Below are 22287 nucleotides of genomic sequence, written 5' to 3' on the forward strand. Positions count from 1 at the left end.
CCTTTCCATCTTACCCCTTGCTCGGTCAGCCTGCACCCTCTCTTCCTCCCTGCCTACTCTTTCGAGGCCCTAGGGATTGCCTGTCCACAGGTCGTTCCTCATGGGCCATAGGGACTGCTCCATCCCCTTCCATTGGCCTGGGCTCCAACTCTTCCTCCTCTTGAGACCCAGGCTGCAACGGGTCAATGACATATACAAAGATCTTAAATTTCCTCCTCATATTTCCTCTTCTTTTTTGTCCCTCGTCTTGCTTTAATGTTATGTTCTCTATTCCATCTTTGCTTTCCAGCCTTTTGCAGTTCCACCTTTTCTGCAGTCACAGGTGAGACCCCCGTTCCCCCCCCTCTTCATTTCCCCTCCGAGGAGCCTCATTGTGAGGTAAAATTTCTGGAACTTCCACCAGGTTCAGCTTTCCCCCCACTTTGGGGTGGCTTTTTCTTTCGCCTCAGCATCCTTTCCTTGGGCACGAGCAGCCATTTGACCATCCGGGTGATGCTGAGGCACCAGGAGCCAAGACTTGGACAAGGGCAGCTGCAGATAAAGAACCAGAGAACCAGAATCACAGGAAAAATCTCCATTTTCCCAGTTGCGGCTTCCCTGCCTGTGTCCCATCTGACTCCCCTTCAGGCTGGAGTTCGCAACAACCGCAAGACACAAATTGTGTTTCCCAGAGAGGCTCCTGGTCCAAATCTTCTGACCGCCTGGCCGTTTCTGACAGGATTTGGGTCTTTTTGAGGTTTTTCCGATCTCTGCAGAGCTTTCAGGGCAGTTGTTCTTTAGGGAAGCGAGTACAAATCCTCAAGGGAGATTGCTCTCCATGTCCACAGACGGTTCCTGGACAGGAAGATGGAGAAGCTGCCGCCTCTGGAGACGCCGACCCCTTTACTACTACTCCCATGCCCATCATCCCTGCCCTCCCACTACAAAGCTCCACTTTCCCGCCCTTTCGAGGAATCCTGGCACTTCGTGCCGAGTCCAACAGGGGCGCGCTCAGCAGCAGGAGGGAACTGAGCATGCCCAGCGCTTTTCCACTTAGTACAAGTCACGTGTTGACTGGGACGGTCGTCGTTGAAGGGTGGAGGCTCTTTCTGCTTCCTCTCCCTTCTGTGAGCCTGGATCGGGCTCTTTGCGGGAGGCGCAGAGGATGCCGGGAAGCCTTGCAGGGACGCCGATGCCAATGAGAGTCCCAAGTTCCGTGAGTGGCGGCTCTGCCCTTGGAAAGAGGTCCCGCGCTGGAGGCGAGCATGGAGACGGGCCAACTCTTTCCTTGGGGTGGGAATCCGGGATCCCATGTTCCCCTGCCGCTCTTTCTCATGCACTGACCAGGCGGAGGGGGGAGCAAAGGAAAGAAATGGGGGTCGCCAGAAGGGAGGGGCCGTTCCCCCCATTTCTTGGGAGAGTCACTGCATGGGGGGAGGGGAAGGATTGCCGGAAATCCAACTGGAGAAAAGAATAAACTAGGATCAGATCCTCCAGGCTTAAGAGGGTGGGTGAACATCATTTTCAAGTGTGTTGTTTCAAGCTCTGCGTTTCATGTAAAGTTTTCCTGTACAGTTAACCAGTTTGGAGTCAGGGCAAATTGTGTGAAGCAGCCTTCGTGTTATAGTGTGACTTTGTTCCCCAAAAACCAGCACTGAAAAACAGGAAGTGAGCATCCTAAGCCAGAGTCCTTTCTTTGGCATTTCATGTGATGTAAACTCAACCTTCATGGCACCTTAGAATTTTGTTCCTTCCCAGGATCATTTCACTCACTATTATTCCAGGTTGGGGTTTTTTTTTTGTTTTTGTTTTTCGTTTTCCTCACTAAGACCTCTGACAAAAGGTAAACTTTTTTTTCTTAGGATAAGCCATTTCTGGAACTTCCTCCTTTTCTTTATGGCTCCAGTTACTTACAGATATACAAATATACAGTCCCATACAGTATTAATCTCGTGCATTCTCAAGCTTCCTCCTTCCACTATGTATTCAAGATAGACAATGATTAATATTTATATGTATTTATATGTAAGAGTGTAGGTATATACATATGTGGTATATAGCATGTTCATACAGTATGTGTCTTATGTATGTGTACACTTTTGAGAGCAAGCAACAGAATTTCATTTTTAATGTGTGCCATTGGGCCCACAGTAAAAAATGGCAATAAACGTTATCTGTCTTTCTATTTATCTTAAAGGCAAGAGTGGGGAACATCCTTAATGAATGTCTAATGACTAAATGTCTCGCTATGAAGTACAAGAAACATGTGTAAAAATTCTGTATTCCATTCCCACTTCTTAAGCGCCTTGACTTCTGGCATCTTTATGAACCCTCAGTGTAGGATATATGTGCCAGTGTGCCCACAGTAAAAAATGACAATAAAGGTCTGTCTGTCTATCTATCTATAGCTCAAATATGTTATTTGAGGGGGAAAAAGAAAGAGAAAATCCTCCAAATATAAAACATTTATTTTATATTCCAATATAAAATATTCCATGTCGTGATGGAAGCTAGGACCATATTTTTCACCACAATTGATAGACAGACACAGAAATATCCAGAGTTTAGAATGCAGTACTGCAGGCTACTTCTGCTGATTGACACCTCCCAGTAGTTCAGCAGTTTTAATTCTCACTGATTCAAGGTTGAGACAGCCTTCCATCCTTCTGGGGTCGGTAAAATGAGGACCCAAATTTTTCAGGACACTATGCTAACTCCGAAAACTGCTTAGAGAGGGCTATAAAGCACAGTGAAGCGGTATATAAGTCTTAAGTGCTTTCGCTATTGCTGTTACAATCCTTTATCAGCTCAGAAAAAGACTCCCAGAAGGATGAATTTTGTTCAGTGGTTAAGTCCACCATCTTCTCATTGTTTGAATTTATTTTCTTTTCCATCTCAGATGCAGAAACTAGAGTCCTCTCAACAACCTTCCTAGCAACAAAAAGTTAACTCTTGGGTGAAGAGCCTGGATAGCTTTTGTGGTCAGTCCTGCAGGTACCGGAATAGTCCTATGAATTGAAAGATGTTTGGAGATCCGCAAGATTCCTCTGACCTATCTGGAATTTCCTTCCAGGGCAAACAAAGGATGCAGAAACAACCGTTAGCAAGTGAGGGAACTGGAAAAGGCCCCTCCGTTGTTGAGCCTGGCAGCTGTGGGAAGATCTGGGCAAGAACTGGGCAGAAGATGCTGGAGAAGAAAACATCAGTTCAGAGATTCAACCCTGGAAGTTCAGAAACATCCAATACGAAGAGATTGAAGGTCCCCGAGGACTTTTCAGTCGGCTCCACAACATTTATAGTCAATGGCTGAGGTTACAAAAGCACACTAAAACCTAAATGTTGGACCTGGTTGTTCTGGAACAGCTCCTGGTCCTTCTGCCCCAAAAGATGGCAAACTGGTTGCGGGAGTGTGGAGCAGAGACCAGCTCCCAAGCGGTGGCCCTGACGGAAGGCTTCCTCATGAGTCAGGCAGAGGAGCAGAAGGAGCAAGTCAAATTGCAGGTGAGAGACCTCCACCTTGGAAGTCCAGAAGGGAATAAAGAATTTATTTGAATTTTTCACCCCTCCCTTCCCTACTTCTCTGCTCTTCATAATATGTGGCGATGTTTCACTAGTTCTTGCAGGACATTGTTCCATTATCCATTCTAGAAGACAAATTGTAGACAGTCTTACATTCTAAGCTCATTGTTAAACATAGTGGCATTAAAATTGTTTTTAGAGAACAAGAATCCACTCCATGTGAGGTCTTATTTATTTTTCTTTTCTCCTGCCTTCTATTTCAAGTCTTTCCCTCTGCAGACCAGAGATCCTGTGAGAAGGAGGAATCCATCTAATTCCCCCCAGGAGCTGTTTTCCAGGAGGATCTATCAGGAGTCCGCAACTCAGAACATCTTAGGTGGTAATCAAAAGTCCACCCATTCCCAAGAGAGGTCCCAGCTGTCTCACCTTCTCTCTCCTCTTCTGTAAAATGCCTTCTGCTATTTTATTAATTATCCATTTAAAAATTCTGTCTCCCTTACAGGGAAAAATAGAACGAATTTGACTGCTTTTTATGGTGGTGCTGAAAGAGTGGTTGAAATTCCAACTCAAGTAAGAGAGGAATAATGAAAAATAAAATTTTCACAGTTTTAATGTTTGCTGAATAGGGATCCTATTATTAATTTTTTTGCCATGGAATTGGGCAAGGCTACTCTATAATTGAAAGAATCACATTGGCACCTTACAGCTTCTAAAACGCCTTGTTTATAGCCAGTGATAAGAAAAATAATGGCACCAGCCAGGTTAAAAGATGAAGCAGACGGTTAAAATCCAAAGAGGGTGGGCAGATCAAGGCCCTTCAGCCTTTAGAGGAATTTCTAATACTCCGATTTGTGCCTGGAATTTGGGGCCAAACAATCCAGCTTTGGAAAGAATGAGAAATGGTCTTCCCAAGGAACTTTTTCTTCTTCAGCCATTGGGTTGGGGTACAAGCAGTGGATTCCTTGTAATCTGAGGAGCAGCGGAAACAGGGCTTGTGTCCCTTTGTCTATTGATGACACCCATGTAAATCCCTGGGTGGCTCTCAAACAACTTTAATGAAGGTTTTGAGCATGGATCAAATTGTTTGCTCTGGGGACACCACAAGCCTTTTACTTAAGTGGTAAAAAGAACCCCTCCACCTGCATTTTCTTCTGCAACCACTGGGTGTATGGGAGTGAGTGATGGGTGGGGGTTCCAAGGCCCATACCAGTTGATTCTCTCCAGATGCTGAAAGTCTTGCTGATGGATGGGGATAGATAGACAGACAGACAGACATATCCATCTGAAAAGTGTGATTTATTACACTGAATGACCTGAAACAGTGGTTCTCAACCTGTGGGTCGGGACCCCATTTGGGGTCGAACGTCCATTTCACGGGGGTCGCCAAACAACGCAGTCCGCCATTTTTTCCCCTTTTCCTTAGCTGTGCTACTCCCTTTTATTCTATTGGCTTTTGAAAGCCAATAGAATAGACTCTCTTGAATAGAGTCTAATTCTATTGGCTTTCAAAAGCCAATAGGAATTGTCCAGGCTGTCTCTGCCCTGCTGAGCCCGCCAAAAGTCCCATTCTGCAAACAGTGCTGCACCAGTTGAGTAGTCCTCAACTTACGACCGGTTGGGGGTTGCGGCATTAAAAAGGTTGAGAACCACTGACCTGAAATGTATATCTTTGCTTATAATCCTCTTGACTTTTCTTCTGTTTTCTTCTCATTCAGGAGGGTCTTGTGTCTTTAAGGAGGTGGCTGTGCATTTCTCCGAAGAGGAGTGGTCTCAGCTGGATGCTGACCCAAAAGCACTGTATCGGGAAGTCATGCTGGAAAATCATAGCAACGTGGTCTCTTTGGGTAAGAATATGTAACAAATTTTATTAGAATAAAAACTACAAATTTTGAAGAGGAAATAAAGAAGATAGAGGAATGTGAAAAAAAAGTATGGTAAAATTAAAAAAAAGAGAAAGACAAAGTAATAAAGAAGTTATAATTGGTGTCCTCTTTCCAAGGTTACATCATTGTTTCCTCCTTTTACATAATTTATGCTTTCTAACCTTCAAAGATTGATCACAAGTTCATTTTTTTTTTCAGCAGAAAGTCCATCGGGTTTTCAATCACTAATAAATATAGATACTATCCTTTGCCTAATCAGAGTCAATTTAGTCATCATTGAGAATTCTATCATCGTCTCCAACTATTCCACCATTCTAGTTATGTAGAGCCCTTCCAACTTTTTGTGTATAATAGTTTCACTACGGTTATCATATTTGGAAACAATCTTCTAAGACTGTTGATGAGTGCCAACATAAACTGTTCTGATTAGTTGGATATTAATCTTTAAAGTTCTCAGTATCGCTGAATGTTTTTGAATTCAAACTTTTCTAGCTTTTTACAAGTCCACCAGAGCACGACAAAATGATCGTTTATCTTGACTACATTTCCAGTATTAGTTTGAGGTACATTTATTTACTTTTGAATATTTTTCTGTTCATATTCTTCAGCCTGTTTAGAGGTTTTAACAATTACACATCTTTTGTACACAACAGAGATTCAAATTCTGCTTTATGTTGTTGAACACTGTAGTTACATTCATCTACCTGGAATCTATCTGAAAATATGAAAGTACTGATAGTTATATCCTTTTGTCATTCTTGACTTAGTTTGGTATTCCTGTATCTCAAGTTCTAATGGCTCTCGACATGTTATCCACTGTCTTTTCCTGCTTTTTTTCTGGAGAGAGTCATTAAGATGTTTTGGGACACAGCCTAAGTTTATATCTGTTTTATATTCTCAGTGTGGTATTTCTAACATTATGGTTTTAAAATCTAGATTGAGCCTAAATTTATCATACCACAATGATCCAAGACATGCAAACCTCTGCCGTGTCCTTCTAGTTATAACATTCTCTTAATTCTGAGCAACTCCTGTTTCTCATCCAAATGACACAGCAGACTACAAAGTCTAGTTTCAAATCAGGCCAAACAAATCCTCCCCTTTTCTTTGAATTTTGGACAATTTGAAATTTAATCTATGGTTTTGCCCTTGCCATACGACGCTAGATTTATCTTCCAAAATTTTAATCAAGAATATCCAGATCAAATTCTTGAAGGGCTTCTCTGGGAAGATTGAAGCAATTTATTTTTCATTATATTCAAACTTCCTATGCTTTCCTCTTTTCCCCTAAAGTTTATTTTTAATTTCCTGTGAAGGTAATGAGGAATATGAAGATTCCTGGGAACTACTCCAAATGATCACTGGTGGGTATCATACGAAGAACTCTACAGTTCTAATGGAAGAAGAAACCCGTGAGAGAAACCAGTCAAATAACTGCAATCGGGAAAATTCATCTTCTGTTCATGCACCGACTAAAGCCTCTGTGGCCCAACAAAGAAAAATAAAAAACAAATACATTGGAAAACATATAAAGGTATTCATAAAGAAATTAGATGTAAATGAACATAATCAAACCCAAACCAAAGGAGAAGATTATATATGTAGAGACAGTGGAAAAAATTACAAACGGACCTTGTCTCTTCCTCTTAAAAATGGGTCCCGTACATCTGAAAAAAGGACCCACGGAGGAGAAAAGCCCTATAAATGCATTGAGTGTGGAAAGAGCATTATTAAGAACAATCAACTTATTTACCATAAAAGGTTCCACAACGCAGACGAAACATATAAATGCATGGAGTGTGGAAAGAGCATTATTAAGAACAATCAACTTATTTACCATAAAAGGATCCACAAAGCAGAGGAAACATATAAATGCATGGAGTGTGGGAAAAGCTTTACTAAAAGGAGACAACTTACATCACATAAAAGGATCCACACAAGAGAGAAGCCTTACAAATGCACAGAGTGTGGAACGTGCTTTACCTCACTCAGAAATCTTTCTATACGTGAAACGATCCACACAGGGGAAATGCCTTATAAATGCACGGAGTGTGGAAAGACCTTTATTTTTAGAAATCATCTTAGGTCACATACAAAGATCCACACAGGGGAGAAGCCTTACAAATGCGTGGAATGTGGAAAGAGTTTTTCTATGAACAGTTATCTTAATATCCATAAAAGGACCCATGCTGGAGAGAAGCCCTATAAATGCATGGAGTGTGGAAACAGCTTCACTTCTAGTACTTCTCTGACTTCGCACTACTGGATCCACACAGGGGAGAAGCCCTATAGATGCATGGAGTGTGGGAAGAGCTTACTCACAGAAACAATCTTACTTCGCATAAAAGGATCCACACAGGGGAAATGCCTTATAAGTGCACGGAGTGTGGAAAGAGCTTTATTTTTAGAAGTCCTCATAGGTCACACAAATGGATCCACGCAGGAGAGAAGCTCTATAAATGCATGGAGTGTGGAAAGAGCTTCGCTTCTAGTACTTCTCTTACTTCGCATTACTGGATCCATACAGGACAGAAGCCCTATAAATGCATGGAGTGTGGAAAGACCTTTGCTCATAGCAAAGGTCTTACTTCCCATAAAAGGATCCACACAGGAGAGAAGCCCTATAAATGCATGGAGTGTGGAAAGAGCTTCACTTTTAGTACTTCTCTTACTTCCTATTACTGGATCCATACAGGGGAGAAGCCATATAAGTGCACAAAGTGTGGAAAGAGCTTCCGTGGAAATTCGTCTCTTACTGTTCATAAAAGGATCCACACAGGAGAGAGGCCCTATAAATGCATTGATTGTGGAAAGAGCTTCCCTAAGAGCGGTGACCTTGTTTTCCATAAAAAGATCCACACAGGGGAAAAGCCACATAAATGCATGGAGTGTGGGAAGAGCTTTACTAAGAACTGCCAACTTATTTACCATAGTAGGAAAAATGCCGGGGAGAAGCCTTTTAAATGCAAGGAATGTGGAAAGAGTTTTTCTATGAGCAGTTATCTTAATATCCATAAAAGAATCCACACAGGGGAGAAGCCTTATAAATTTATGGTGTGTGAAAAAGGTTTTATGACAAACAGTAATTTTAACTCCCATAAAAGGACCCACAAGGTGTAGAAGCCATACAAGTCTGTGAAATATGGGAAAATTTCAAGAGAACCAATGACCGAATCTTCCATATACGGGTACATTTGGGTGAGAATCTGTTTCATGTTCCATATACATGTTTAATGTTTAAATGTTCGGTTTAGTTTTTGAAATATATGCATTTCCTAATTACATTTACTGAATTAGGAAAGGGTTTTTTTCAGTCTTACCTTCACAATGTGAAGCCCAAGAGAGATGAATTTACTAATGGAAACCAAATTCTAGGCATGTGATGTTTTAATTATGAACCGTGGATTTTTGTAGCTACTGTCATTTGAAGGTCAGCGATCCCATTTCACATAAATAAGGGAACATATTTTTTTCTTCATGTTTATCCCCTTTTGGATTGGATCATAATAAAGCACAAATCCCCAATAAAATGTTAATTTTAATTTTTGAGAGCAAGCATAGGGCTTATTTAGCAAAATATCATTCCACGCATGCTATGGGAAAGGCTTAATTCAGGAAAGACTTGCAAAAGTTATAGCTAAATATAAATGACCAAAGTAAGTGTGATACTAAAGAAGATATTTTATGAATAGAGCCGTTTTAGTAGCAATTGGTTTTCTGTTAAATTTTGTATAGCTGTCAGTAGAAATTATATAATGAATTGTAAGATGATGAAATGGGAAATGTCTAAATGACAAGAATGTTCAAAAATTTAACATCTGGTGACAGTGCAACATCAGATCCTCTAACTCAGGGGTGTCAAACTGCCGGCCCACGGCCCACGCGGAAGCCTCGCCCACCCCATTGTTGGCAATGGGAAAACAGTCCCGATACATCACATGACATCAAGTGACGTCGCAAGTTTGACATGTCTGCTCTAACTTATATTTAATGGTACAAAAACCCCACTGCATTTGCAGTCTCCAGCTCAGTCTATTCAGTTTGGGCAAGGGACTCTTCTGAGAATTATTAAGTATTAAGCAGGAAAATTATTTTTCTAGGAGGGATGTGATCAGGCAGATATTTAATAGGTGTTGCTTCCACAAGAAGCGGAAGGAGCTGCATTTCCCTGATGCATCTCTTCAAGACTAAATTTCTGAAATCTTTCTTCCTCTATAACAGAAATTAGAATGGTAATTTCCTCTGGAGTGTGAGGATAGTAAAAAAATAATCCAACTTTTCAATCCACGGTGCAAAACAGCTTAGTAAACCAATATGAATGCAGAAGCAGGGAACTTTTTTCAGTCAGGATGTGAGAGATTAATCACGTAGATAATAATTCAAGCATGAAGAAAGTTTTAGAATGAAGTTTTCCTCTCTAACAAAAAGGAACCAGAATGCATGTGCAAAAGACTGCCCAAGAATTAGACCATATTTTACTTTTCTGTGGTGCAATAATGGCAAGGCACAAATTGTGTTTTCCAGAGAAGCTCCTGGTCCTCGTCTTCTGACTGCCTGGCTTTTTCTGAGAGGATTTGGGCCCCTTTTGAGACTTTCTCAGGGCAGCTGTTCTTGAGGGAAGTGAGTTTAAATCCACCAGGGAGATCTTTTTCTCTACAGAGGGTTCCTGGACAGGAAGATGGAGAAGCTGCGGTCTCTGGAGACACTGATGCCTTTCCTCCTACCTTTCCTCCTACTCCCATGCCCATCATCCTTTCCCTCTCCCTCCCCTCAGAAGCTCTTTCTCTTTGCCGCCCATTTGGAGAATCCTGGCATCTCGGGCAGAGTCCACTAGGTGGTGCTGTCAGCCTAAGGAAAAAACAGAGCGTATGCGGGACGCTTCAGCCAGAATTGTTGCCCGGGCCATCCGTGGGAAGAGGCTGTTCTTTCTGTTCTCCTCCCTCCGCAGAGAGGCTTTGCGACGGGCACAGAGGCTGCGTGGGATTCTTGCGGAGATGCGGGTCCTGACGAGACTCCTGAATTCCGTGAGTGGCGGCTCTGCCCATGCAAAGGGGTCCCGCGCTGGAAGGGAGCGTGGAGACGGGCCAAGTCTTCCCCCGGAGTGGGAGTCCGCAGTCAGACAACACAGTTATTACAATATAACGAAGACCTCAATCATTCCTGTACACTCCCTTATTCCCTCCTTCAGAACATCACATTAGTGTACATGTTTCCCACGCTTGCATGAAATTTGTCCCTGAGGGAAACACTGATTACAAAAGCGAGGTAACAATACTTAGGCAAGGCTACACAATTTGTTTCTTTTTCTGGTTTCAGTGCTTCTAGGAGCACGAAGCCAAAAACACCAGCCTGAAGACGACGAATGGGACTTCGTCAAAACATCGCTAAGACACTTCCAATTTTACTCAGGAGAAAACTGCTTCAATCTTCCCAGAGAAGCCCTTCAAGAATTTGATCTGGATATTCTTGATTAAAATTTTGGAAGATAAATCTAGCGTCGTATGGCAAGGGCAAAACCATAGATTAAACACCCGAGAAAACCTCAGAAAACACACACACACACACACACACACACACACATATAAAGTTATTAAGTTTAAATCACTCCTTTCAGCTTGTCTTCATGGAGTAAAATCTTTTTCTTCTCTGGATAGTTTATCAAGTAGTTATAAGCCTCCCTTTTTATCAAGGATTTCTCAAGGATTTCTCCATTTTGTTACTGTCGTTTTAAGCGTTGCAGATTTTCTTGAAACTCTTCTTTCAGTTGTGTTGAGAGAATATGTTTAAACCATCATAATAAAAGTTGACGTCAGGTTTACATTTCAAAATTGCAGTTAATTCCTCTACACTTTCAGTTGCTTGTAAAGTTGCCTCAGTAGTCTTTGCAAGCGTTTGCATCCGGCTTCTGGACTGTGTCATCAGTCCCAGCTGATTAGATTGTATCCTAAATGTATCTTTGACACCAGCATCCAGCCCTCTCCTATTCCTCCTTTGTACGCTCCCATTCACTCCCTTGTCACTGATTCTTCGGTTGAGTGGGATCCTTCCCCCCATTATATATATTATAATGTGACATGATAGCAGTATTTATATTTATATGAATCTGCAAGTTTATCTAAGCATCTATATGACTTCACTTGGACACCTGCTCAATTCCCTGACACTCCCTTTCCTACCCTTTGAGCATAAGAACCTGAATTCCACATAGACTCCTCTAGAGGGCGCGCTCTAACAAGCCCTTCCCCAATGGGCCACTGGAGGGCGAAAGTCACGGCTAATTTTCCAGAGGACGCTGCGAAGGAAGTGACGGCACTGAACCTTGCCACTCTAGGACGCCATACTCTCTCGCCTTAACCCCTGGAGCTCCGCGGGAGACGAAGAGTTGGCGGGAGAGTCTCGCGGGGGAAGAGATTCACCTCTGTCTTAGGTGGGGAGGTGGGCTCTTCCCGTGCTAAGGGAGGAGGGGGAGCTCTCCTCTGGGTCCGGTCCCGGGTCCCATGTTCCCCAGCCGCCCTCTCCATGCAGGGGGAAGTGGAGCTACAGAGCAGCAGCAGAGGAACCAGGGATCCCGGGAAGGCGGCGGAGATCCTGGGTTGCCTTCCCGCCCCGTATCCGGGGAAGAAGAGCCCGAGTGGGGGGAGGGAGAGGAGGGCCGTCCTGGCGGAGGTCCAGCAGGAGAGGAGAGAAGCTGGGTGTGGAAGCAGGATTGTGTGAACTTGCTTCCGTGTCCTCAGAAGAAGGGAAAGGGAGCATCCACAGCCAGGGGTCATTTCCTGGCATTTCATTGGCAGGTTGTGTAAATCCTTCTTGGAGGGGGATGCGGAGGGCAGGTTTTTAAAAGGAAGCTTTTTCTTGTGACCAAGAGAAATATAAAGTTTTTCAAAATGCACGCCCCCCCTCCCGAAAGAACCCTATCTGCTGAATGCCATTGCAATCATTGACCAGCTCAGAAAAATCTTTCCTTCCGTGGGGATGACTGTTGTTCGGTGGTTAAATCCTCCACTTTCTAAGTCTTGAAACTCATTTTCTTTTTCCATCTCAGGTACACAAATTGGAAGTGATTTCTACATCTTTGCATATAGACAAGATTATTTCTTAGCTAAAGGCAGGCGGCAACAGAATTTCAAGAAGCAGACTTATGAATGAAATGTCTTTAGGAGATCCAGAAGATTCCTTGTACCCATCTGGAGTTGCCTTACAGGACAGAGACAGGATGGAGACAGAACTTTTAGCAAGTGAAGCGACTGGAAAAAATCCTTCGACTGGAAAAAATCCTTCAGTTGTTCAGCCCTGTAGCTTCAGGAGCATCCAATACCAGGAGGCTGAGGGTCCCCGAGGACTTTGCAGCCGACTCCATGACATTTGTAGGCGATGGCTGAGACCAGAAAAGCACACCAAAACCCAGATGCTTGATCTGGTTGTTCTGGAGCAGCTGCTGATCCTTCTGCCCCCAGAGATGGAGAGCTGGGTGCGGGAGTGTGGAGCAGAGACCAGCTCCCAGGCGGTGGCTCTGTTGGAAGCCTTCGTTTTGAGTCAGGTGGAGGAACAAAAGGGGAAATAAAGAATGTGTTTGAATTCTTCACCCCTCCCTCTGAGACTTCTCTGGCATTTAAATTACATGGAGACCTTTTCCTAATTCCTGTAGGACATTGCTCCATTTGTGTCTTATTCAGCCTCACTGATGGATATTGGGGATTTTCAGGTTTGCATTCAGAGAACTAGAATCAACTTAATGTTCTGGAGCAGTCCCCAACCTTTTGGGCACCAGGGACCAGTTCCGTGGCTTTTCCGCGGACCAGAGGGGCCATGGTTTTGTGGGCTGCCTGCATCTGGCGAATGGAGATTTGTTTGTGCGGACCGGTTACTGACATGCAATGGCCCGGTACTGGTCCACAGACCGGGGGTTGGGGACCCCTGTTCTGGAGTGTTCATTAAATCTTTTTTTTTTCTCCTTTCTCCTATTTCAAGGCTGTTATGAAGATCAGAGGTCCCGAGAGAAGACAGAATCCATCAAATCCTCTTCAGGAGATGATTTGGCAGAGGATCTCCCAGGAAGATCCAAGTCAGGATACTTCAGGAGGTAATTGAAAGTTCTCCCATTCCCTAGAGAAATCCCAGCTGACTCATTTTCTCTTCCATCTTCTCTTCTGTACAATACCTAGTCCTATTTTGATAATTATGGATGTTAAAATTCTGTCTCCCATGCAGTGAAAAATAGAATGAAGATAACGCCTGCTTATTATGCTGGAACTGAAACAATCATTGAACTTACAACTCAAGTAAGAGCAGCGTAAAAAAAAAATAAGGCTATCATGGTGTGAGCATCTGTTAAGTAGAGAGTGATCATTTTAGAAATTCTTTGACATGCAATTGTGCCAGACTGCTCAGTAATAACTGAAATAATCACATTAGCACAATACCATTTCAAGAAGGCTTTTCATTAAGGTTTTTAATTAAATGCTAAATGGACTGGAGTCCCTGAGAAGTGGCCTTTCCAAGGCCCATCTGCCAGTTTATTCTCTCCAGATGCAGAAAGTCTTGATGATAGACAGATAGACAGACAGATCAATCCAGAAGGAAGCTGGGGTTCCTTTCACTGAATGGCACTGAAAATGTATATCTGTGCTTGCAACGATTTAAACAATAAGACAGATCTTGTAAATTACCCTGGTCTTATTCTGTTGTGTTTTTCCTTGTTCAGGAGGGCCATGTGTCCTTTGAAGAGGTGGCTGTGCATTTCTCTGAGGAGGAGTGGTCTCGACTGGATCCTGACCAAAAAATGCTGCATTGGGAAGTCATGGTGGAAAATCATAGGAACGTGGCCTCTCTGGGTAAGGCCTTGCTACTGTCCACCCAGAATATTTGGGAAGACGTTCTGTAATTAGATGATATCAACTGTGTCTTTTTTATTTTAATTTTATCAAATTTATAGGACCAAAAACAATACAAGTTTTGAAGAGGAAATGAAGGTAGAATAAGGTGATAAATGAATTTTAAAAAAATATAATAAAATGCAAAAAGGAAACAGAAGAACAGAAAAAGTAAGAAATGTTAAAATTTAGCTTCTTTCTCTAAGTTTACATAATAGTTTTCTCTTACATAATGGTTCCTTTCCAATCTTCAAACATAGATCAGAAGTTCATTTTTTTCTTTTTTTTAGCAAGAAGTCCATCAGGGGTTTCCAATCATTAATCACTATACGGTGTTTCCTCTAATCAAAGAGGTCATTTAGTCATCTTTGATAATTCTGTCATCTCCATCAACCATCCACCATTGTAGTTATAGTAGAGTCCTTCCAGCTTTGGGGTTATAATAGTCTCACTGCAGTTATCATATGAAGTCAGAAGCAATGTTCTATGGCTGTTTTCCAGCTGCCTGTTCGTTAGCACTAACAAAGTGTTCTGATTTCAGTTGGATATTTATCTTTAAAGTTCTCTGTATTTGAATCCAAAATTTTCTGCCTTTTTTACCTGTCCACCAAAACGTGACAGTCTTGATGTTGCCCACATTTCCAGTATAAGTGTCAGGTATCTTTATACACTTCTGAAAATTTTTGTATTACATCAGTTTATAAAAGTTGCCTTTTAGGTTGTAACATAATGTAAATTTCACTCCTTTCAACCACATATTTTGTTACATCGGTATATTTTGAAAAACTTCTTTGTCGATTTTATCATACATTCTTTAACTGTTTATAGGTTTTAGCAATTACATGTTCATCCTTTCTACACAACCAAGATTCAAATTCTGTCTTAGGTTGTTGAATACCATAGGTCCTTTTATCTACCTTGAATCTTTCTGATGACAGTTTGAAAACCAGCGACAGCTATATCCTTCTGCCATCAATTGCTCTCTTGATTTCATTTGATATTCCCCCTTGTTCAAGTACTAATGGCTCTTGACATGTTATTCATTTTCTTTGCTGATTGCTTCTCTTCTGTAAAATGCTTATTATGTTGAGAGCTGTAATGGCACAGTCTGGATTTGCATCTGTTCCATATTCTCAATATGGCACTTCTAAGATCATTGTTTTAAAAATCAACATTACCCAACACCCATACCATCCAAATCTTAGGTCATGCTTTTTAAATTCTAAAATTCTTTTATTGCTCAGCAACCCACATTCTTTCATTGAAAGCACACACCAGGTCTTCTTTCCTTTGCATCTTGGAGAATGGATACTCAATCTGTGGCTTTTTTCCTTGCCATAAAAATCTATGTCTATTATTCTGCCACTGTTTAATCTTTTGGCTTCCCTGGGCTGCATTAAGCGAAGAGAAATTGTCTTGGTCCACCTATAAAATATATAATTAATGTATATAAATAACAAACTTTTTAAAAAATATTTTTATATCTTATGGGGCCGCATTACTAGCTGTCCACGCCCACATGTGGCCTGCGAGGTGCAAGTTGGACCTATCTGGTTTAAATGACACATCAGTTGTCTAAAAGGGTATTTGAAACAGAAATATTATTCTAGGCCACAGGTCGGCAACCTGCGGCTCCGGAGCCGCATGCGGCTCTTTGAGCCTTCCCCGGTGGCTCCCAGCCTCCTCTGCCTTTGCAGAGAGAGACAGAGACAGAGAGAGGCAATTGCGCTTCCCTGCTTCCTTCTCTCTCTCTCTCTCTCTCTCTCTCTCTCTCTCTCTCTCTCTCTTTCTCTTTCTCTGTCTGTGTGTGTGTAAAAGATTGCACTCATAGTGTTCTCCGAGGAGCTGAAAAGCTTTCTGGACGGAGCTCCTCCCTTTGCTGTGTCTCAGCAGGAAGCAGGAAGGGCAGGAGAGAGCTAGGTAGCCCAGCTAGGCTGACTCAGGAATTCTGGGAGTTGAAGTCCATGAGTCATAAAAGAGACGCGGTTGCTTACCCTGAGCTTGTTGGACAACAGCTTGAAGCTTGCCAGGTGAGCAGCAGATAGGAGAGAGAGAGAGAAAGAGAGAGAGGGGGGAGGGAGAGAGAGAGAGAGAGAGAGGAAAGAGAGAGAGAAAGAAAGAGGGGGAAGAGGAGTGGCAGGCAGACTAAGGGCAGATAGAGAGGGAGGGAGAGAGACAGACAGACAGAGAGAGAGAGAGACCCTTTTGACATCTAAAATGAAGATAACACTGCATATATCCTTTTTTTACTTGTATGTGTATGTGTATGTATGTGTATATATATATGTGTGTGTGTGTGTGTGTATACATACATACATACATATACACACACACACACATATATACACACACACAAACACACACCTATAATAAAGGTAAAAAAGGATATATGCAGTGTTATCTTCATTTTAGATATCAAAAGGATTTTGCGGCTCTCGGTGTTTTGTTTTTGGTGGGAAATGGGTCCAAGTGGCTCTTTGAGTGTTTTGGGTTGCCTACCCCTGTTCTAGGCCAACATTAATTTTTATCATGGAAATTCTTTCTAACAATGACGTAGGCATTTTCTCCTAGCTTAACATATCCCTCTTTTACTCCATATTTTAAAAGAATTGTTTTGAAATAACATACAGTCCTTGATGCTCTCTGAGCTTGGTTGTTTTCTTGCAGATGTTTCATTATCCATACTAGATAACATCATCAGCACTAGTATTACAACACCGAGGTACAAATATTCTCCTTTATCAGTTCATATTGGTCATAATAATACTGAACTTGTTGATTTTAATTTCTCAGTTTTAAAACCAATTTTTCCCATCAATTTTATTTCATCTTCCATTTTTGTCTTTTTTGTTAACAGCATCTTTAAATTATTAAAGCTCATTAAAATGCCAAATTTCTTAAATTTTTCCACATTGGTATTTCTACACCCTCCAGAGGATCTCCCAAATTCAACACGCAGCATGAAAAAAAGGGCATCCTTATGTTTTGTTTTTGTGTTTTACAAGGATTGTTAAATTTTCTGCTTTATGCAAAGATTAGATCGATTTTACCCATTTAAGGAAATTCTCTTCAAAGGTCATGTCTTCTGAAAATTTAAATCAACACAGTCCAGTTCAAATTCTCAAACGCCTTCGCCGCATCTAAGAAGATTGGTGCAGCTTCTTTTTAATTATGTTCAAACTTCCTGCAGTTTGAACTTTCCCCCCTAACTTATTATCATTTTTATTTCTCCTTTCTTTGAAGATAATAATGGACAAGAAAATGAAAATTCCCGAGAACCATTCCGAGGGATGACTCGTGGAGACAGACTGGAGAAGCCTGCAAATCAAATGGTAGTAGAGAGACATGAGAGAAACCAGTCAAATAATTGGAATCGGGAAAGTTCTTCCATTGATGCTCCAATGCAGGACTTTCTTGCCCAACAAGGAAAAATAAAGAAAAAATGCATTATGAAAAACGTAAAACTGTTCAAAGACAAATTAGATGTGAATGAACACGATCCAACCCAAACCAAAGGAGAAAGTAAAATATGCAGAGGCAATGGAAAAAAATCGACTCTTTCTTGTGAAAAGGAGTCCTTTACATCTCAGAAAAGGATCCATGTAGGAGAGAAGCCATATACATGTTTGGAATGTGGAAAGAGCTTCAGAAGAAGCAGTCATCTTACTTCCCATAAATGGATCCACACAGGGGAGAGGCCATATAACTGTATGGAGTGTGGAAAGGGCTTCAGTGAAAGGAGTTATTTTATTTCCCATACCAGGATCCACACAGGGGAGAAGCCATATAAATGCCCTGAATGTGGAAAGGGCTTTATTAAGAGCAGTTATCTTACCTCCCATAAAAGAGTCCACACAGAGGAGAAGCCGTATAAGTGCACGGAGTGTGGAAAGAGTTTCAGAGAGAACCGTTCCCTTACATCTCATAAAAGGATCCACACAGGAGAGAAGCCATATCAATGCATGGAGTGTGGAAAGACCTTTGCTCATACCAATGGTCTTACTTCCCATAAAAGGATCCACACAGGAGAGAAGCCATATCAGTGCATGGAGTGTGGAAAGGCCTTTGCTCATAGCAAAGATCTTACTTCCCATAAAAGGATCCACACAGGAGAGAAGCCCTATAAATGCATGGAGTGTGGAAAGAGCTTCACTTTTAGTCATTCTCTTACTATGCATTACCGGATCCATACAGGGGAAAAGCCATATAAGTGCACAAAGTGTGGAAAGAGCTTCCGTGGAAATTCGTCTCTTACTGTTCATAAAAGGATCCACACAGGAGAGAGGCCCTATAAATGCATTGAATGTGGAAAGAGCTTCCCTAAGAGCGGTGACCTTGTTTTCCATAAAAAGATCCACACGGGGGAGAAGCCACATAAATGCATGGAGTGTGGGAAGAGCTTTATTAAGAACTCCCAACTTATTTACCATAGTAGGATACATACCGGGGAGAAGCCTTTTAAATGCATGGAATGTGGAAAGAGTTTTTCTATGAACAGTTATCTTAATACCCATAAAAAGATCCACATAGGGGAGAAGCCTTATAAGTGTATGGTGTGTGGAAAAGGTTTTATGACAAGCAGTAATTTTAACTCTCATAAAAGGATCCACAAACTGTAGAAGCCATACAAGTCTGTGAAATATGGGAAAATTTCAAGAGAACCAATGACCGAATCTGCCATATACAGATACATTTGGGTGAGAATATGTTTCATGTTCCATATACATGTTTAATGTTTAAATGTTCAGTTTAGTTTTTGAAATATATGCATTTCCTAATTACATTTACTGAATTAGGAAAGGGTTTTTTTCAGTCTTACCTTCACAATGTGAAGCCCAAGAGAGATGAAGTTACTAATGGAAACCAAATTCTAGGCATGTGATGTTTTAATTATGAACCGTGGATTTTTGTAGCTACTGTCATTTGTAGGTCATCAATGCCATTTCAGATAAATAAGGGAACATATTTTTTTCTTCATGTTTATCCCCTTTTGGATTCGATCATAATAAAGCATAAATCCCCAATAAAATTTTAATTTTTGAGAGCAAGCATAGGGCTTATTTAGTAAAATATCATTCCACGCATGCTATGGGAAAGGCTTAATTCAGGAAAGACTTGCAAAAGCTATAGCTAAATATAAATGACCAAAGTAAGTGTGATACTAAAGAAGATATTTTATGAATAGAGCCATTTTAGTAGCAATTGGTTTGCTGTTAAACTTTGTATAGCTATCAGTAGAAATTATATAATTAATTGTAAGATGATGAAATGGGAAATGTCTAAATGACAAGAATGTTCAAAAATTTAACATCTGGTGACAGTGCAGCATCAGATCCTCTAACTCAGGGGTGTCAAACTGCCCGCCCACGGCCCGGATGCGTCACGTGGAAGCCTCGCCCACCCCATTGCCGGCAATGGGAAAACAGTCCCGATACATCACATGACATCAAGTGACGTCGCAAGTTTGACATGTCTGCTCTTACTTATACTTAATGGTACAAAATCCCCACTGGATTTGCAATCTCCAGCTCAGTCTATTCAGTTTGGGCAAGGGACTCTTCTGAGAATTATTAAGTATTAAGTATTAAGCAGGAAAATTATTTTTCTAGGAGGGATGTGATCAGGCAGATATTTAATAGGTGTTGCTTCCACAAGAAGCGGAAGGAGCTGCATTTCCTTGATGCATCTCTTCAAGACTAAATTTCTGAAATCTTTCTTCCTCTATAACAGAAATTAGAATGGTAATTTCCTCTGGAGTGTGAGGATAGTGAAAAAATAATCCAACTTTTCAATCCACAGTGCAAAACAGCTTAGTAAACCAATATGAATGCAGAAGCAGGGAACTTTTTTCAGTCAGGATGTGAGAGATTAATCACGTAGATAATAATTCAAGCATGAAGAAAGTTTTAGAATGAAGTTTTCCTCTCTCACAAAAAGGAGCCAGAATGATAAGAAGCACTTGAAATGCATGTGCAAAAGACTGCCCAAGAATTAGACCATATTTTACTTTTCTGTGGTGCAATAATGGTAAGGCACAAATTGTGTTTTCCAGAGAAGCTCCTGGTCCTCGTCTTCTGACTGCCTGGCTTTTTCTGAGAGGATTTGGGCCCCTTTTGAGACTTTCTCAGGGCAGCTGTTCTTGAGGGAAGTGAGTTTAAATCCACCAGGGAGATCTTTTTCTTTACAGAGGGTTCCTGGACAGGAAGATGGAGAAGCTGCGGTCTCTGGAGACACTGACGCCTTTCCTCCTACTCCCATGCCCATCATCCTTTCCCTCTCCCTCTCTCCCCTCAGAAGCTCTTTCTCTTTGCCGCCCGTTTGGAGAATCCTGGCATCTCGGGCAGAATCCACTAGGTGGTGCTGTCAGCCTAAGGAAAAAACAGAGCGTATGCGGGCCGCTTCAGCCAGAATTGTTGCCCGGGCCGTCCGTGGGAAGAGGCTGTTCTTTCTGTTCTCCCTCCGCTGAGAGGCTTTGTGGTGGGCTTAGAGGCTGCGTGGGATTCTTGCGGAGACGCGGGTCCTGACGAGACTCCTGAATTCCGTGAGTGGCGGCTCTGCCCATGCAAAGGGGTCCCGCGCTGGAAGGGAGCGTGGAGACGGGCCAAGTCTTCCCCCGGAGTGGGAGTCCGCAGTCAGACAACACAGTTATTACAATATAACGAAGACCTCAATCATTCCTGTACACTCCCTTATTCCCTCCTTCGGAACATCACATTAGTGTACATGTTTCCCACGCTTGCATGAAATTTGTCCCTGAGGGAAACACTGATTACAAAAGCGAGGTAACAATACTTAGGCAAGGCTACACAATTTGTTTCTTTTTCTGGTTTCAATGCTTCTAGGAGCACGAAGCCAAAAACACCAGCCTGAAGATGACGAATGGGACTTCGTCAAAACATCGCTAAGACACTTCCAATTTTACGCAGGAGAAAACTCGAATAACCAAAGACCTACATACAAACACCCGTGAAAACCTCAGAAAACATATATATATATATATATGTATGTATGTATGTATGTATATGTATATGTATGTATATGTGTATATATATATATATATATATATATGTATATATATGTATATGTAGGTCTTTGGTTATTCGGGTTTTCTGACGTGTAAAATTGGAAGTGTCTTGGCGACGTTTCGACGAAGTCCCATTCGTGATCTTCAGGGTGGTGTTTTCAGCTTCGTGCTTCGAGCACGAATGGGACTTCGTCGAAACGTCGCCAAGACACTTCCAATTTTACGCGGGAGAAAACCGGAATAACCAAAGACCTACATACAAACTCCCGCGAAAACCTCAGAAAACATATATATATATTATATATATAAAGTTATTAAGTTTAAATCGCTCCTTTCAGCATTTGTCTTCATGGAGTAAAATCTTTTTCTTCTCTGGATAGTTTATCAAGTAGTTATAAGCCTCCCTTTTTATCAAGGATTTCTCGATTTTGTTACTGTCCTTTTAAACGTTGCAGATTTTCTTGAAACTCTTCTTTCAGTTGTGTTGAGAGAATATGTTTAAACCATCATAATAAAAATTGACGTCAGGTTTATATTTCAAAATTGCAGTTAACTGCTCTACATTTCCAGTTGATTGTAAAGTTGCCTCAGTAGTCTTTGCAAGCGTTTGCATCCGGCTTCTGGACTGTGTCATCAGTCCCAGCTGATTAGATTGTATCTTAAAGGTATCTTTGACACCAGCATCCAGCCCTCTCCTATTCCTTCTTTGTACACACCCATTCACTCCCTTGTCACTGATTCTGGGTTGAGTGGGATCCTTCCCCCCATTATATATATTATAATGTGATATGATAGCAGTATTTATATTTATATGAATCTGCAAGTTTGTCTAAGCATCTATATGACTTCACTTGGACACCTGCGCAATTCCCTGACACTCCCTTTCCTACCCTTTGAGCATAAGAACCTGAATTCCACGTAGACTCCTCTAGAGGGTGCGCTCTAACAAGCCCTTCCCCAATGGGCCACTGGAGGGCGAAAGTCACGGCTACTTTTCCAAAGGAGGCTGCGA

At 41.7% G+C, this 22287-nt stretch overlaps 1 pseudogene; it reads left to right on the forward strand.

Annotated features, from left to right (window-relative positions):
- Positions 1-404: 404 nt before the first annotated feature.
- LOC120310180 overlaps positions 405-22287 on the forward strand; it is a 28710-nt pseudogene continuing 6827 nt past the window's right edge.

This window comes from Crotalus tigris, unplaced genomic scaffold (genome assembly GCF_016545835.1).
Source record: "Crotalus tigris isolate CLP2741 ecotype Arizona unplaced genomic scaffold, ASM1654583v1 scf7180000018127.1262416, whole genome shotgun sequence".
NCBI lineage: Eukaryota > Metazoa > Chordata > Lepidosauria > Squamata > Viperidae > Crotalus > Crotalus tigris.